Here is a 17995-nt window from a genome sequence, read left to right as displayed (position 1 = left end):
CTCGTCCTTCAGTCCACACAAGACTGATTCTAGACAGCGATGTGGTGGTCAGATGTCTGAGTCATCAAGGCTCAAGATCGCCTCAACTCAACCAAGTGATGTTAACCATCTTCCGACTAGCAGAAAAGAAGAGATAGCACTTATCAGGAGTTCACCTTCCAGGGTTCCGCAATGTGACAGCGGACGCTCTATCTAGGATATCTCCGATAGAGTCAGAATGGTCCCTAGATGCAGAGTCATTCTCCTTCATCTTGCATCAAGTCCCGGAACTGCAGATCGACCTCTTTGCAACGAGCGACAACAAGAAACTTCCTCGATACGTGGCCCCGTACAAGGACCCTCGAGCGGAAGCAGTGGACGCCATGTCCTTGGACTGGAACAGATGGACCAGGATTTACCTGTTCCCTCCACCCAACCTTCTGTTGAAGGTCCTCAACAAGCTGAGATCCTTTCAGGGAACAGCAGCCCTAGTAACTACCAAGTGGCCCCGGAGCAACTGGTTCCCCTTGATTGTGGAATTAAAGCCGAAGCTGATTCCTCTGCCGTACCCAGTTCTGTCTCAACAAGTTCAGAAGTCAACTATCTTCGCTTCATTACAGAATATCCGAGACCTTCATCTTATGATTTTCTCTCTCGAAAGAAAATCTAGACTTCTTGGAGGAATATAAGTCAAAATCTACTAGAAGGCAATATGAGTCATCTTGGAAGAAACATCAGGTTCAAACCTGTCACTAAAACAACTAAGGGCGAAGATCACCTACTTCATTCGCAGAGCGGTTCCTGACAGTACACTCGCAGGTCATGACCCTAGGAAGGTTGCCTCTTCCTGGAACTTCTTCCAGCTGATGGACTTCGAGAGTCTTCGTTTGTTTACTGGATGGAAATCATCTAGGGTGTTCTTCAAACACTATGCGAAGCAAGTGCAGGAAGTCAAGCGTTTCGTGGTAGCGGCATGTAGTGTGCTAAAACCTGCCGCTTAGTGCTGCGAGGAACAGTGAATTATATGGGACTTTAATTCAAAGGGTGTATATGTTGGCACTTAGAGCGCAACATAGTAGTGAATTGTCATCACGGTGACATTATGGACTGTTCCAATATACTAAGGTGATATAACAAAGACTGAACACTAGTGCCGCGTGTTTCTTACACAAGTATAAATAGATGAATTCTCAGAAAGACATTACAATTTCTAATGAAAATTTACATGTGTGGTGGCAAAGTTTTCCTTTTCATATAACACAAGCATTTCTGTTTATGTCGTCTATGTTATTAATATGAGTTTCCAATTGCAGTTTTACATTATGATAAATGTATGTTGATCTTTATTACTTTTCAATAAATGTCTACTGGTTTTGTGCGTCTTATTTCGCCCTAAACATTATAATAAAGCCTGTATGTGAACATTTCTTCTACCCTTTATTCTGCATGATATAATTGAACGAAAGTAATATCCTTGTTCCTACATTTATTCAAACCTTCCTGGCTAGATGTAATTTGTTCCAATACTTGATACAAACTTTGGCTAACGACATACACTGAGACCTGCATGTCTCTTTTGAATGCTGGGTAGGTTACCTATAATATACAACTTCGAGACCTTTCTTGAGTCTAGTTTGACTCCTCCCTGTAGGGGTCAGGAAGCACTTAATATAGTATATGATTAACAGAAATGACATATAGCGGTAATGTCATAGGTCTCTTAGGTCTTAAAGACCAGGGAAAGGTTGTCTTGAAGTCAAAAGGCCCAAATGGGAAATCCACGATACATTAATGCTCTGGTAAACTTCCATCAGGACGACATGGCCTGAGCCCAAAGAACGGATTTTGAGCAAAGCGAAAAATCTATTTTTGGGTGAGATAGCCATGTCGTCCTGATGGACCCGCCCTCCTTTCTATGAAAGGCCTTGGCAGACTCCCTCCCGATCTTACTGTATGTTAGAGTACCGGCTTAACGCTACAAGTAATGAAGATGGCGGGCGGATATGACGTCATCTAAGATGGCGGATGAATATGGCATCATCTGAGTACTCAAACAGTAATGGAGGAGGAGAATTTTGTAACGGCTCCTCTTTTATCTTGCCACTTTTCCCCCTCGAAGCGTAAACGCTATGCGGGGTGCAGATTGCTATGTGGTGTGTCAAGAATACGTCCCCTGATATTATGCAATATTCTAAAAGGAAACTTTAAAGATATTTGCGCCATAAGAATTCTGGAGACCTTTAGTTTAATTCTGGGAGTATCACTGTAGTCAAATATACCCTAGGAAGCTACTGAAGGAACCTTCCATCAGGACGACATGGCTATCTCACCCAAAAATAGATTTTTCGCTTCGCTCAAAATCCGTTTATTGTCAAGGCTCGTATACTCTCTCAGTTAAATATCTCAACTGTCCTTCAGATGAAGGGTACTGCTCTTTGGGTGGGTATGAAGGAGTTTTTTTTATGTGCTTGGTGTATTGCAAAGATTCACAAGCCATTCAAAAAGGAAAGGGAAAAGTTCCTGTGCATCTTACTTCTGGATATGAATTGTAGGTAGGTCTACATATCCAATCAGATGATAACCACTTTGCATGCAAAATCTCAAGGTTTGAGTTAAAAGCCCTGATTAAAACAGAAAATTAAATACAAATTGTTGTAGTTAGATTATTATAAAAAGCAAACCAGTTTTTTTTCTTATTCAGACAAGGTAAATTGTGTGTTGATGAGACTGCAAGAATATTTCCCATAATTCTAAAGCAATATTATTATCATCATTATATTTACTAGATAAGCTACAACCCTATTTGGAAAAGCAGAATGCTTAAGCCCAAGGAAAGGAAATGAGAAAAGGAAAAACTATATGAGAAGTAATGAATAAAAAATATATCTGAACATTATTAAAAATGTTAGAATAGATACTGTATGTCATATATAAACCATGAATAAAGAAATGTGAGCCTGTTCAACAAAGAAAAACATTCGCTGTAAGTTTGAATTTCTAAAATTCCACCGATTCAACTGCCCAATGTGGAAAATCATTCCACAATCTGGTCACAGCTAAAATAAGACTTGTAGAATGCTGTGTAGTGAGCGTTATGATAGAGAAGATAAAACTGTTAGAATTAACTGCATACCTAGTACTACATACAAGATGTCATATTCTGGGAAGACCTGAATTCAAAGGATTGTCAGAATTATGAGAAATCTTATGCAACATGCATAAAGACCTGAACGACAGGGTTGGAGAGTAATATCTAGATCAGGAATAAGAAATTTATTGGACCACAAGTTCTTGTCCAATAAATTAAGATGAGAATCAGCAACTGAAGACCAGAAAAGAGAAATATACTCAAAACAAGGTAGAATGAAAGAATTAAAAAATGTCTTCAAAATAGATTAATCACCAAAAATCTCAGAAGACTTTCTCAGTAAGCCATTTTTTGTGCAATTGATGGAGAGAGAGACCAAATATGATTCTCAAGAGTAAATTTACAATAAAAGAAAATCACATCTAGAATTTTAGAGAAGTTGTATATAGTCAAAGAAACATTATCAATGCACAGATATGGATGTTGAGGATCCAGTGTCCTCTTCCTACTTACAGTCATACTTCATACTTTCAATTTTGTTAGAGTTCAACTTCATGCCTCATAATTTGCGCCATGCACAGATTTTACGTAGATCTTTATGAAGGGATCTTGCACCCACAGATATGAACTCAGATGGAATTGAGGCAATGATTGTACCATCATTTGTACAGTATATACAATGAGCTTATTTTCTAGGCCAAACCACTTACTTACTTTACTTTGATGGCTGCTTTTCCAGTCCCATACAGCAAGGGAACCCCACTCTCTACAGGACCTCCTCTGTAGTTTTACCTTGTTCGTTCAGAGTATTTAACGTTTCATATCGTGTATTGTTCATTTACTGTTAAATCGTCAGTCAAAAGACTCATGAAATAAGAAAGTCTTCAGTTTCCTCTTGAAAGCCTTAATGTCTTGAATCATTCGAATGTTTCATGGGAGCTTATTATATAGTTTTGGGGCCGCGTATTTAACGGCTCTGGAGCCTAAAGTAGACATAAATCTAGGTTCCAACAGTTTGAAGCCATCTGTAACTATTCTCGTGTCGACGCGATTTGTTGGCTGCGCAATATGTAGCAATTCTCTTGAGTATTTTGGATGCCTGGTTCTGATAACTTGGTGGGTTATTGTACATAATTTAAATTCAATTCTCCCTTTAATCAGCAGCCAGTGTAAATCGATTAGTATAGGGGTAATCCTTTCTCTAGGTGGGACACCTTTTATCAGTCTTTCTCCTCTGTTTATTATGCTTTATAATTTCTTAAGTTGCACTTTTGGTAAATTGTAGTAGATAGAGTTGCAGTAGTCAGTCCTCGTATAATACAGTTTTATCACAAGTTTTTTTACAGAATTTTCATCCAGGTACTTTTTTTATAAACGCAATATTTCTTAGATGATAACCAGCACTTTTTATTACATTATTTTTTGGGGCATTTAGAGACAGGTTACTGTCAAGAAATACACCTAGATATTGAACTTTACTAGATATCGGCACCGAGTCATTATTTATGTTCATTTGAATATCACCCAAGTTTCTCACGCTGTATCTCTTGCCCACCACCATGAATTCAGTTTTGTTCTCATTTAATTTTAGTTGTTTTAAATGGCATCCATTCTCTAACACTATCAAGGATTCGGTTTAGAGTTTCAGTAGTGTCATGTATATCATGTATGGAGAAGTAAAATTGTGTGTCCTCTGCAAATAGTTTAAACTTCATGCCATGCCTTTGTAACATTTTTGATAGACCAATAGTATACATGCAGAATAAGATTGGGCCAAGTACACTCCCCTGGGGTACCCCTGTGTTTAAGGGTTCATATGATTAATAAGAGTTTCCAAATTGTACACAGTAATTTCTACCAACTAAGTAGTCTTTTAGGTATTCGAAGGCTTGATCTTCAACGCCGATGGACCATAGATCATTTAGTTGTAGTTCATGCACCACCATATCAAAAGCAGCACTGAGATCAAGCAGTATTAAGATACCACATTTATTTTCATCCATCATTTCTAGCATATTTACAACAAAGCAGATGGCTGTCTCCGTAGGGTATAGTTTTCTGTAAGCAGATTGGTTGTCAGGCAAAGCTTCTATTACTTCTAAATGGCTGACTAGTTGTTCAAGAATTACATATTCAAGCACTTTTGAGACAAAGGATAGATTTGAAATAGGTCTATATGAGCTTAATTCCTGGTAGTCCAGTACATTTTTCAGAATTGGTGTGACTATAGCCATTTTCTCAGATTTAGGAAACTTACATTCATCAATGCTCGCATTTGCTATTCTCATTATTATTTCGGCTAGACTAGAAAAATCTCTCTCTCCAATTACTTCAGGTATTGGCATAGGATCAATCGTGCTGTTTATTTTCTTTGCTCTTCTGATAATTCTGGTGATGTCATCTTGTGTTATGTTGTTAAATCGTATTAATTTTGTGTGTGCACCTGGTGTATCATTAATCTGATGTTGAGTATTTGCAAATGACCTGGTTATATTTTCCATTTTATTTTTAAAGAATACTAGAAAATTATTTGCTAGTTCCTGGTCACTGTATCTATCAGGTAGCTTCTTTTCTTTTACATTTCCCATTATACCATTCTGGAGACGATATAACTTATTCATGTCTGTTGCTGCCTCAAGGATCTTTCTCTTATAGTATTCACTTTTTTTCCTTCTTAGTAGGTAGTTATATTGACACGCAGCAATTTTGTATTCTACCCAATTACTTTTAGTTTTTAACCAATTCCACTTTCTTTACATCTTTTTTCCCTCTTTTTTACCATGTCTCTCCATCAAACAAGGAGATTCGTCTTTTACGGTTATAGTCTTTGCTATTGGTGGGCACATGGTATCATATTCACTTTTACTCACTTTATTGTAAGTGGTCATAAGACACGTAGCACACTTAGCTCCTAACAGACGTTGGTCATCATGATCACAGGGAATGTTGATGGGATCATTTATTTTCTTTGTAATTTCTTCAGTAAATATGGTAGGAGAAAAATTTGATTTATGTCTAAGGTGTATATTCTTTTTTGGGCTCAAGCCATGACGTCCTGATGGAAGGTTCCTTTTTGGTAGCTTCCTTGGGTAAATAACTACTAAGATATTCCCAGAGAATTTAACCACAGGTTATCACAGAATTCTAACTTCTGGAGCGAGTATCCTAAAGGTTTCCCTTTTAAGACATCGTATATCAACAGGGGACGCATGTATTAACGCGCCACATAGCTATCTACACCCCGAACAGAGTTAATGCTTCGGTGTGTAAGGGCGGAGAATAGCTGGGAGCCGTTCCATAGCTAATCTCATCCGTGGCTACTTTTGGTACTCGAGACGTAAACAAACGGGCGCCATTGCTTAAATGACGTCACGTCCGTCTTCATCCTTTGTACAGTAGCTCGCCTTACTTAGACGGATTTTCCCTGTGCTAACTTTATCGTCTTGCATCTTTATCATGTCGCTACCTTCGGCCTCGCCTTCTTCTGGAAAGTTGAGTACAAGGTTCCAGTATTGTTTAGTTAAGCTCTGACCGTAAAGTAAATATTACTTTTCGAGATAATTGTTGTTTGGTGGCAGAGCTGTGCCTCTACCGGACCCGCCATTTTATGGCGTCGTTGTTGTTCTGCATGCCTTATTTAGTTAGCCACAACAACGCTTCCGGCCTTATTTACTAATCGATAATATTAGTTTATTTAGTCTTCATAGCTAGGAACTTTTATATCGTGCTTTGACGCTTTTTTACCGGTCATCGATTGACCCCATACCAGTTGGCTACTATAGCCCCCAGGCCAGAGCGCCTATATTAGTGTTCATGCATGATTTTATCAGTAATCCTAGGCTTACTTATGAAGATAGTGGCATTATTTTACAATACTATAGACTGTGATGCAAGTGTTTTCGCCTTCAGGGACCATATAGGGGATAGGTTAGTTAGTGTGCCTTCCTAACCTAACCTACATGTAGGACCTCTATATGCTTCCTTCATCCCCCTGCCCTTGGGCATTCCCTCTGTGTAGCCTTGCTCCCCCTACCACGTAAGGGGATCAAGCTCTTATCAGAGTATGTTATCGCCTCTCTGTCCTCCCTAAGGGAATGAATCCCCCTTAGGGTTGCGTCTGAGAGTGAGGAACGGCTAGTCTTTAATCTATTGCTAGGACTAAGTCTACGACTTTCCTGCGATAGCGATATGTCTTCTATCCTTCCTAGTTCAGGACGTACATCCCTGCTCTAGGTTAGGTTTTGGAAGGGTCATTCTGTTCCTTGCTGAAACTGTACCCATGCACCGTTTCAGTCAGGCTGCCTTACCTTAGGTTAGGGAGTGTCCTCCCTTCCTTAGTGGCCGCTCTGGTACAGAACCCCTTCCATGGAAGACTCTTCTCTTCTCTCCTCCCCACCTATCTCTTGTATAGCCTAGCCTATACTTAGGTTAGTCTATACCCAACTGTCCCCTGTCCTACAACTCCTCCTTAGGGTGGAGTGATAGGGCTACCTTGAGCTTCTGTGTACAGTCCGCTCTGGTACATATACCCTTCATAGTGTCCTACGGGGTTAGCCACTGGATGTGTTCTGTATGCAGGGGTCTCACCCCCCCCCCCCCTTTTGGGTGTCCCCTAGCCCTCCCTTGGGCTACCCTAGCTCCCGGTCCTCTGCGGCCCCTGCTTCTGGGTGATAGAGTCAGCCTCTATCATGGGTACACCCTCTCAGGGGGGATGTCTGGGAGTCCATGGCTGGACCCCCTACATCCCTCCCTCTGTCTCTTTCACTATCCGGGTGCCGGTCCCTTGCCGCCTCCACTGTCGGCGATACCCACTTCCTACCTTGGTGACTCACCCCATATCCCCATGGCCGCCAGTCCTCCGTGTGCCGGGGGACTGCCTCCTGCCGCCGGCCTCCAGCCGATGGCTCTCCCCCTTCCTCATAGCTTGGTCGTCCGCCCGCCGGCCGGCCCCCGGAGTGCCGGCATCCACTGCCGGAAACCCGGTTCTGCTATAACCATCCTTGTTCCTGTCACCAATCCGGCAACCTCCGGCTGCCGGAGCGGCCGCTCCCTCTGCCGGCGTGCCGCCGCTGTACCGGCGGCCGCCACCCTGGTATTACTCTTGACTTTTATATTGTCTGTCCTAATGCCAGAAACTCTGCTGGAGCGGCCTCCGGCGTGCCGGAGGTCTGCCGGAACCTTCCGGAGGCGTCAAGACGACTTGCACCCCCTTCTACTAGCTATCATCTAATACTGATAGGCCTACACTGCAACCAGATGGCCTGTTTACGTTAATGGATCAGTACCTTAGTACTGTTCTACTGGTAATCATGCTGTCTTTTTGCATTCTACAGATTTCCAGCATGCTGCGTTGTATCTTAGCGCGGCTGGTTGCCGGAAGCAGTTACCCTTTGGGATCCTTTAGCCCCCTAATTTGGGACTGAGTGGCCTCAGTCCCAACCTTATCCTTGATAATTCCCATGGAATTCCATTGCCCTATGGACTTCTACTGGAATTCTATCCTGCGCCTTCGGCCACCTCGGATTATCCAAGGATGAAGCTTACGGTAACCAGCCGGGCGGGATGCACGGAGTATGTTTCTTTCCTATCTCAATCCTCTGTGCATCACACCCTTTATCAAGTTAAAATTAATGATTAATATTAACTTAGTTTAAGAGCCATTCTTATGACTCCCCCCATACTCATTTTCTCTTTCTTCCACAGGAGGAGCAGATGAAGTGTGACTTCGACTTCTGCGCTGTAAAACGCCCGCACTTCTACGGGCATACGGCTTGCAGGACTCACGCCCCTTGTGCTAACAAGAAAGGGGATTTGAAATTCTGGGACCCGCTGAACTGTACGGTCTGCCAGGCTCACCTAGTTGATGCCTTCCATAACCCTCCCTCAGCGGAGGTCAGGGACACTTCTCGGGATAAGCTACGCAAGTGGGTGCGTGGCTTCCAGAAGAATGCCACCGGACCGTACCTGGCCACTGAAGAAATGAGGTCCCTTTTGTTCCCAAAGGCCTCCCCTGATTCTGTGGTTTCCAAGGATTTGATCCCCACTGTCCAAATTACGGTGGAACCAGACGTAGTCATGGCCCAGTCCATGCACGAGTGCCACCTGGATTCCGAGGACGACGAACACATGTCGGATATTTCGGAGGGCACGGAGAAGACCCTTATGGCTCAAGGTGCTGAAGATGATGAGGACCAGGTGGAATACACCGAGTCGGAGCAAGAGGTCGCTCCTCCTTCCATCACCGCCCCTACTCCTACACCGACGGAAGTGTCTCTCCCGTCTACCTCCGCTACCCCGGAACCCATGCCATCCGCCCAAGAGATGTTCCGGAGGATCAAAGCCATCATGGACGACAGGCTGAAAGAAAATCAGGAGTTCATCAGGTCCATGATAGGATCCAAAGAACCGAAGAAGATCTCGGTTAAGGATCTCCCCGCTTGCTCACATGCCAACCCATGGAGGTATGCTGAGCATATGGTTATCGCGACCGGCAGGATCTTCGTCAGCGACAAGATCGGCACGGTCCCCCTGGAAGACGTGGAGTTCTTCCCAAACTTCGAGGCCTACCCGGACTGTTACGTCCGGCTTCGTTCTGAACCTGCCTCTAAAGAAGAGACCGAACCAAAAGAGGAGATAGTGTTCGATCTCGCGAAGGCCCAGGCTATGCTAGCCAATACGTTTAAAAGTAGGGGTTTTACCTGCTCTAAGCTTCCGGCCCTGAGCAAGAAGCACCCTACCTACGTCGCACCCGACGATGCAGTCCTTCCATTCATGGAAAAGGCCTTCGCTGCGTGCCTCAAGGCTGTGGAAAAGGGAAAAGCCTGCCCTGCACTGGAGGAGTGCAGACCCTTCTCCATAGTGACTCCCCCCGACGCTCGACACTGGAAGGACATCCAGCATACTTTCGTGGTGGGAAAGCTAGATCCTGACGTCGCCGGACGTCAGTTTAATGAAGACCTCCCGAAACTCAACGATCACCTCCTTCGTCGGGAACAAGATACGAAGGAGAGGCTCGCAGCATCCATGTCCCACCAGGTCCAATTTGATATCATGGCCTGTGACACCAGAGTACCAGACCACTACATGGTACTCGCCAAATCCCACATGGCAACCCTGGTGAAGGATATGTACCACTTCATGAAGGCTCGGAGAGCCTGTCGTGAATTCGTGTTCGCAGGTGCCACTGTGAAACACGAACCCCGGAGGCTGATTTCCTCCAACATCTGGGGTAAACACCTCTTTCCTTCTGACCTTGTGAAGGAGATCACCGACAAAGTTGCCACGGAGAATAGGAACCTTCTCCACAAGTGGGGCATGTCAAAAAAGAGGAAATCCTCTCAGGACGACGGACCTCAACTTAAGAGGAAATCTTCCAAACAGAAACCCCAGCAGCGTCAACCAAGACGACCGTTTCTGGGACCCGCTACTTCCCAAGTGACAGCTCAGCCACAGCAGACCTTTCAGCTGGTCACCCAACTGGTCTTGTCACTCACCGGTTTTCACCCCTGCTTTCGAGCAACAGACGACTACCTTTCGTCCCAAAGGTAGAGGCTCAAGCAGAGGTGCAGGCAGAGACGCGTCTCGCCGCCCCTCCAGAGGCAGAGGAGGAAAGGGAGCTAGCGGCCGAGGCAGTAAGCCCTCGGGACACCAGAAGCAATGAAGTGCTTCCGGTGGGAGGAAGACTCCGCCAATTCCAGGATCGTTGGACCTTCGATCCCTGGGCACACAGCATCGTCAAGAAGGGTCTAGGCTGGAGTTGGACTCAACCACCCCCAACCTTCCAACAATCAACCCCCCTTCTGGAAGAATATGTCCTAGATCTCTTGAACAAGAAGGTGATAAGGAAGGTAAAGTCCACCAGGTTCCAAGGGAGACTGTTTTGTGTCCCCAAGAAAGACTCCGACAAACTCAGAGTCATTCTGGACTTATCCCCCCTCAACAAGTTCATAGCAAACGACAAGTTCAAGATGCTGACTCTTCAACAGATAAGGAGCCTTCTGCCTCGAGGTTCTTACACGGTCTCCATAGACCTGGCGGATGCCTACTGGCACGTTCCAATGAACCATCACGCTTCCTCCTACCTAGGATTTCGACTCCAAAGGAAAAGCTACGCCTTCAGGGCCATGCCCTTCGGCCTCAATGTGGCCCCTCGGATCTTCACAAAGCTGGCGGACGCCATAGTACAACAGCTTCGCCTCCGAGACGTCCAGGTGATGGCCTACCTCGACGATTGGCTAGTCTGGGCTCCATCGCCCGAGGATTGTTTAAAATCCTGCAGCAAAGTCACCCAGTACCTAGAACACCTGGGATTCAAGATAAACGTGAAGAAATCTTGCCTCTCTCCAGCTCAGAAGTTCCAATGGTTAGGAATCCAATGGAACCTTCAGTCACACCGCCTTTCCATTCCCCAGAAGAAAAGGAAGGAAATAGCAGGGTCTGTCAAGCGACTACTGAAATCCAAGCGGATCTCAAGACGCCAGCAGGAACGAGTTCTAGGCTCTCTACAGTTCGCCTCAGTATCAAACCCAGTGCTTCGTGCACAGCTAAAGGATGCCGCGGGAGTCTGGAGACGTTCTGCATCCATCGCTCGAAGAGACCTCAAGAGACCGCTCCCAAACAGACTTCGACTTCTCCTCAAGCCGTGGTCGGAAGCAAAGGCCCTGAAAAGGTCCATTCCTCTTCAACACCCACCTCCATCACTCAACATCCACACGGACGCTTCGCTGGAGGGTTGGGGAGGTCACTCCCACCAAAAACAGGCTCAAGGCACATGGTCTCCCCTGTTCAAGACGTTTCACATCAACATCTTGGAGGCCATGGCGGTCCTTCTAACTCTGAAGAAACTCTCCCCGCCTCCCTCGATCCATATTCGTCTAACCCTAGACAACTCGGTGGTAGTTCGATGTCTCAATCGCCAAGGCTCAAGATCGCCCCAGATAAATCAGGTGCTTCTCCCAATCTTCCGTCTGGCAGAGAAGAAGAAATGGCACCTGTCTGCAGTTCACCTACAAGGATTCCGCAACGTGACAGCGGATGCTCTATCTCGGACAAGCCCGATAGAGTCGGAATGGTTTCTAGACGCAAGATCATTCTCCTTCATCTCTCACCAAGTCCCAGAACTTCAGATAGATCTCTTCGCAACGAGCGACAACAATCAACTTCCTCGGTACGTGGCCCCGTACGAGGACCCCAAGGCAGAAGCAGAGGATGCCATGTCACTGGACTGGAACAGATGGTCCAAGATCTACCTGTTCCCTCCCACCAACCTTCTGCTGAAAGTCCTCTCCAAGCTGAGAACCTTCAAAGGGACAGAGGCCCTAGTGGCTCCCAAGTGGCCCCGGAGCAACTGGTACCCCCTGGTCCTGGAGCTGCAGCCCAAGCTGATCCCTCTCCCGGGCCCAGTTCTCTCCCAACAAGTACAGAAGTCGACTGTGTTCGCTTCATCATCGAAAATCAAGGACCTTCATCTCATGATTTTCTCTCCCTAGCCACAAAGAAGAGGTTTGGGATCTCGAAGAAAAGTCTAGACTTCCTCGAGGAATACAAGACCGAATCCACAAGACGGCAATACGAATCATCTTGGAGAAAATGGGTCTCTTTCGTCAAGACAAAAAATCCTAAGGAAATCACAATTGATTTCTGCATGTCCTTCTTCATTCACCTTCATGGACAGGGATTAGCAGCCAATACGATTTCGACTTGCAAATCGGCCTTGACTAGACCACTATTGTATGCCTTCCAAATTGATCTGTCCAGCGACATCTTCAATAAACTGCCGAAAGCATGCGCTCGTCTACGCCCAGCACCCCCCACCGAAACCGATCTCCTGGTCATTGGACAAGGTGCTCCATTTCGCCTCCAACTTGGATAATGATTCATGCCCTCTCAAGGATCTGACTCAGAAAGTTATATTTCTCTTTGCTCTTGCCTCAGGAGCCCGAGTCAGCGAAATAGTGGCATTGTCAAGAGAAGAGGGTCATATCCTGTTTACTGATTCAGGAGACATTACCCTCTCCCCGGATCCGACGTTTCTCGCCAAAAACGAATTACCCACCAAAAGATGGGGCCCCTGGAGAATATGCCCCCTGAAGGAAGATGCCTCTCTATGCCCAGTAGAGAGCCTCAAGGTCTATCTTCGCAGAACTTCGAACTTTGGTGGAGGCCAACTCTTCAAAGGAGAAACATCGGGCAGCGACCTGTCACTGAAACAACTAAGAGTGAAAATCACCTACTTCATTCGCAGAGCGGATCCTGACAGTAAACCCGCCGGTCACGATCCTAGAAAAGTTGCATCATCTCTGAATTTCTTTCAGAGTATGGACTTCGAAAGCCTTAAAAGCTTTACAGGCTGGAAGTCCTCGCGTGTTTTCTTCAAACATTATGCGAAACAAGTGCACGAAGTCAAACATTTTGTGGTAGCCGCAGGTAGTGTTATGAAACCTGCACCTAACTCTGCATAGAACAGCGAGTTACTTGGGACTCTAACTCTTCGGGTGCCTATGTTGTCCCTCGAGCGATACATAGTGATGTCGAAAACACTTAGTGCTTTCTTATAACTGTTCTTATCCCAGGTGAAATGTCATAGTTGTCACACAAGCGCCGCATGCCTAGAGCATGATGTGTTTTAAAGACTGACGTTCCTCGAGAACGAGTGCCTACTAATAAATTTGAAATTCCCTTTCAGATTCAAGAGCAAGTCTTTATTACTATGTACATTATAATTCACTGTAAATTAACTTTACTTACTGCTGTAAATTATTTTAAATTTTCTGCAATTGTGAAATAAAATTCCTATTTTATTACTTGTGCGTCTCAATCTGCTCCTATTTATACTATGAAATATATGCCTGTCATAGTTTTATTCTCCCCTTCCCTATGGTTCATGGAGATACTAAGATCCTAACCCTTAGTATATATTCACTCTTACAATGTAATATTCCAATCCGAATACTTACTCTTCATATCCTAGAGACGAAACTAACCTTCTTAGCACACAGTGCCTAACCACCACTTGTCTGCCCTAAAGAATGTTCCGATACGAATGCCAACCATTTAGTCTCGTCTCCAAGTTCTTCAGGTTCTTCTAGCAAGGTGAATAGCCCTTCGATAACCACTTTGATCTCGGCATGGCCGTGGGAAATTCACTACCAAGGGGGGCAGGAAGATTCTTCCCTACGTTTCTTTTATTAAGATTACTATGCTACATTGTTCAAAGCCCTTGGCGCTTACCCAATAGGGGAAAATCTACCACGATACATTGATTCTCTGGTATTCTTCCATCAGGACGCCATGGCTTGAGCCCCAAAAACGGATTTTGAGCGAAGCGAAAAATCTATTTTTGGGTGAGATAGCCATGGCGTCCTGATGGACCCTCCCTGCTACTTCGTCCAGTTTTTAGGTCCCACCCTGCTCTGCTGTATCATGGTGATCGACAAGCAACTGGCTTCAGGATGAAGACGGACGTGACGTCATTCAAGCAATGGCGCCCGTTTGTTTACGTCTCGAGTACCAAAAGTAGCCACGGATGAGATTAGCTATGGAACGGCTCCCAGCTATTCTCCGCCCTTACACACCGAAGCATTAACTCTGTTCGGGGTGTAGATAGCTATGTGGCGCGTTAATACATGCGTTCCCTGTTGATATACGATGTCTTAAAAGGGAAACCTTTAGGATACTCGCTCCAGAAGTTAGAATTCTGTGATAACCTGTGGTTAAATTCTCTGGGAATATCTTAGTAGTTATTTACCCAAGGAAGCTACCAAAAAGGAACCTTCCATCAGGACGCCATGGCTATCTCACCCAAAAATAGATTTTTCGCTTCGCTCAAAATCCGTTTACTAATGCATGTTTCTGTAGAGGTAGACTAAACGTAATAAGTTTGTGTACTGGGGAGATAGTACATTTCTCTTCGACTTTTATATCAGATACAATATTATTCATGTCATCACTTAGAACTAAGTCTAGCGTATGCTCAATTAAAGTACAGTAGTTGTGCAGTCGGTTGACATTATTCACTAGTCGATATGATTCTATTAACTCACTAAATGCCAAAGCGTCAGGATTTGATGCGTCATCCATCCAAAAATTTAAGTCTCCACAGATAACTAATTCGTTTTCCTCCATGATAATCATCTCAATGAGAGCACCGAATTCTTCAAAAAAAATTCTAGAGTTTGTTCTAGGAGGTTTGTAGATTGTTACAAAGGATATTCTTCTATTTTTTAGCGTAAATTTTATTTCTATATATTCAAAGCTAGTTACACTAATTCTTTTCAATGCTTTGAGATTTGAGTAACTTTTATGAATAGAGTCCGACACCCCCACCAGACCTACCTTCTCTCAGTATGATCTTTGCCATGTCCAAGTTATTTAGCCATGTTTCAGATAATGCTAGTATATCTAAATATTTCTTGTTCATCAATTCTCGACTTTGAACAGTCTTATTACCTACAGATTGTATATTTACATAGCCACAGTTTATGACATCCCTTGTAACCATGATCAATATTTTCCGCTAGTTTTTTCAATTCCAAGTCAAAAGCATTGCAGTCTCTAGAATTTATTGTATGGTCACTTGGTCTGTTTAACTTTGTGCAGTTTACACACTTTGACTCTTCCGAATCACACTCCCTGAACATTTCCCGCAGACTTTATCTTCATTCTTAGACTTGCAATCTTTTTCAAAATGTCCATACCTCTGACAGTGGTAGCAGGTGATCACGTGGTACCTATCACATATGTTATAGATACCCCATCGTAACGAAACTTTGTCCCCATTATCATGAATAGCCCTCCGAACTTCAGGATCACATTTCAGCACATGGTGGGTGGCCCCCCCCCCCCAGGTATTTTTCTTCAGGACTACAGTTATCTTATCTTCTATATTTTGGATATGGTCCAGGAAGCTATTTCTTTTAATCAAAGCATTTACTACATCATCTTCAGCATTGTATACATTGCATATCATTATTTTGCGTTTTAGTTTTCCGAGTTTTCTCGTTTCAGTGTCAGCCACCAATGTCTGAATTTTTTCTGCCGCCTCATCTCTGATCATATTGTTTGCAAAGTTTAAAACAACATTTCCATTCGTAGTTGACCTCGTGTCAAGTATAGGAATATCTTTTAAGTGCTTGTTCAACCTCACGTTTTCTTTCAGTAATTTTAGTTGTTGTATTAGTTGATTTAATTGTCAACAGATTTATTTTCCTTAACTTTGTCAGCAAATGTCGGTTTCTCCGGTTTTGGGTCTATCAATGTTTGAAGTGTTGCTTTAATTGATCCCATATTCATGGCAAGAATGTTAACTTTCTCAGTGAGGTCGGTGATCTGGGGGGAATTTGCTGCCTCTGCACCAAGGTCCGCAAGTTTATTTTCCAAGTCATCTATTTTCGCATGTTGTTCGTTCAGGTCCAGATTACTCATGTTTACATCCTTCTTTAATTTTGATATTACTAAATTGTTTTGTCTGGCTTCACGTACTCCGTTAGGGTATAATCAATCTAGGTTATTCCAGTCAATCTAACTGATGGCTATCACTGTGTGCACACATCTCTTATGGTAGAGTCTTTTACATTCACATACTATCCATTTTTTCCGTTCTCCATCTCTTTCATTACATTTGAAGCAGACACAGTTAGGAGCAGACATGGTGTACTGTTTCTTATCACGCAGGTTTCTCCATATGACTAACTAATATCTTTCAATGATATTCTAAGCGAGAAACACAAAGCTAAACCATGACTCAGGGCATGAATAACAAAGTTCGACACAGCACGTCCACTCTCTAGCACAATACAAATGTCGTGTATAGGGTATAAAAAATATGCCAAGAACATCATATACAACACTCCTCTACTCATTATGGTGCCAACCAACAAAAACTCTTTGCAATCTAATTTTTGAAAATTCGATAATGGTGCTAAGAAAAGACTCGCCTGTTCCCCACTGATTTAGTTGGAAAACAAGGGCCTCATGATTACCATGCTCAAAAGCAGCGATAAAATCAAGGCCAATCATTCAAAATTCTTGATCACTATCACGGGGTGTTTGCACAGCATTGGAAATTGTAAGAAGGGCATCATATGCTCCAGGGCCTTTGTGAAAGCCAAATTGTAAACTTGGGAAGATATTACTGTCTTTGGCATACCTATTTAGACGTTTTGCCAAAAGACGCTCAGAAACTTTAGATGATATAGAAATTGTGTGGTAATGAGCAGGTCTACAGTTACCATAAACACATTTACTTAATGGAATAACATTACCAATTCTTCAAGTGCAAAAGAAAACCCCTCTTTCTAACTTGTGGAAAATAGCAGACAATTTTGGAGCCAAGAAATCAGTGATCTTTATAAAAAAAACAATGGAAAAATAACTTTACACCTTCATAAGCATCAAAGTCCATTAAGTTTTATGTAAATGTTATTTCTGATTTCCATAGACAGTATGGTGCATTTATATACTCCTTCAATTGTTGAAGGTATTAGTTTATCACCATAAAGGTACAGATATAGTACATTTTTTATTTAGATACCTTCGCTTAAAACCTAGTCTCATTCATTAGTCGTAATCTACATAAAGCATATACTGTAACTTGTGAACAAGTAAATCTGTTGCCAAACTGTTTTCTTGATAGTGTTCCTTAAAAATGTTATGTAGTAACATGTCTTTGTGCATCATTAACCCAATTCTCTGTTAACCATCACTGTAGCTTAGAAGAAACTTGTTATATTGCATTTTAGATGAGAAGTCACCAACTATTCAGAGATAGCTTAGTATATTGTAAGTTTAATGTATATTCTTTTGAGAGATCATGTAAGGTTTGCAAGAATTTTAATCGCTCATTTCCCATCATGTTTTCTTATGTGTTGGTAAAATAAATATTTGTAAAAACTTGTGCCAGAAAAGTTTTGTATTTTCTTCTATATTTAA

At 43.3% G+C, this 17995-nt stretch overlaps 1 protein-coding gene across 8 annotated transcripts in view; it reads left to right on the top strand.

The window, feature by feature from the left end:
* Positions 1 to 17995, top strand: part of LOC137641352 (protein GOLM2-like) — a 756580-nt gene that overhangs the window by 412383 nt on the left and 326202 nt on the right. The window lies entirely within an intron of this gene.

The sequence above is a fragment of the Palaemon carinicauda genome, chromosome 5 (assembly GCF_036898095.1).
Source record: "Palaemon carinicauda isolate YSFRI2023 chromosome 5, ASM3689809v2, whole genome shotgun sequence".
Taxonomy (NCBI): Eukaryota; Metazoa; Arthropoda; class Malacostraca; order Decapoda; family Palaemonidae; genus Palaemon; species Palaemon carinicauda.
Note: the sequence above shows the minus strand (reverse complement) of the source record. Positions and strands in the feature narration are given on the sequence as shown.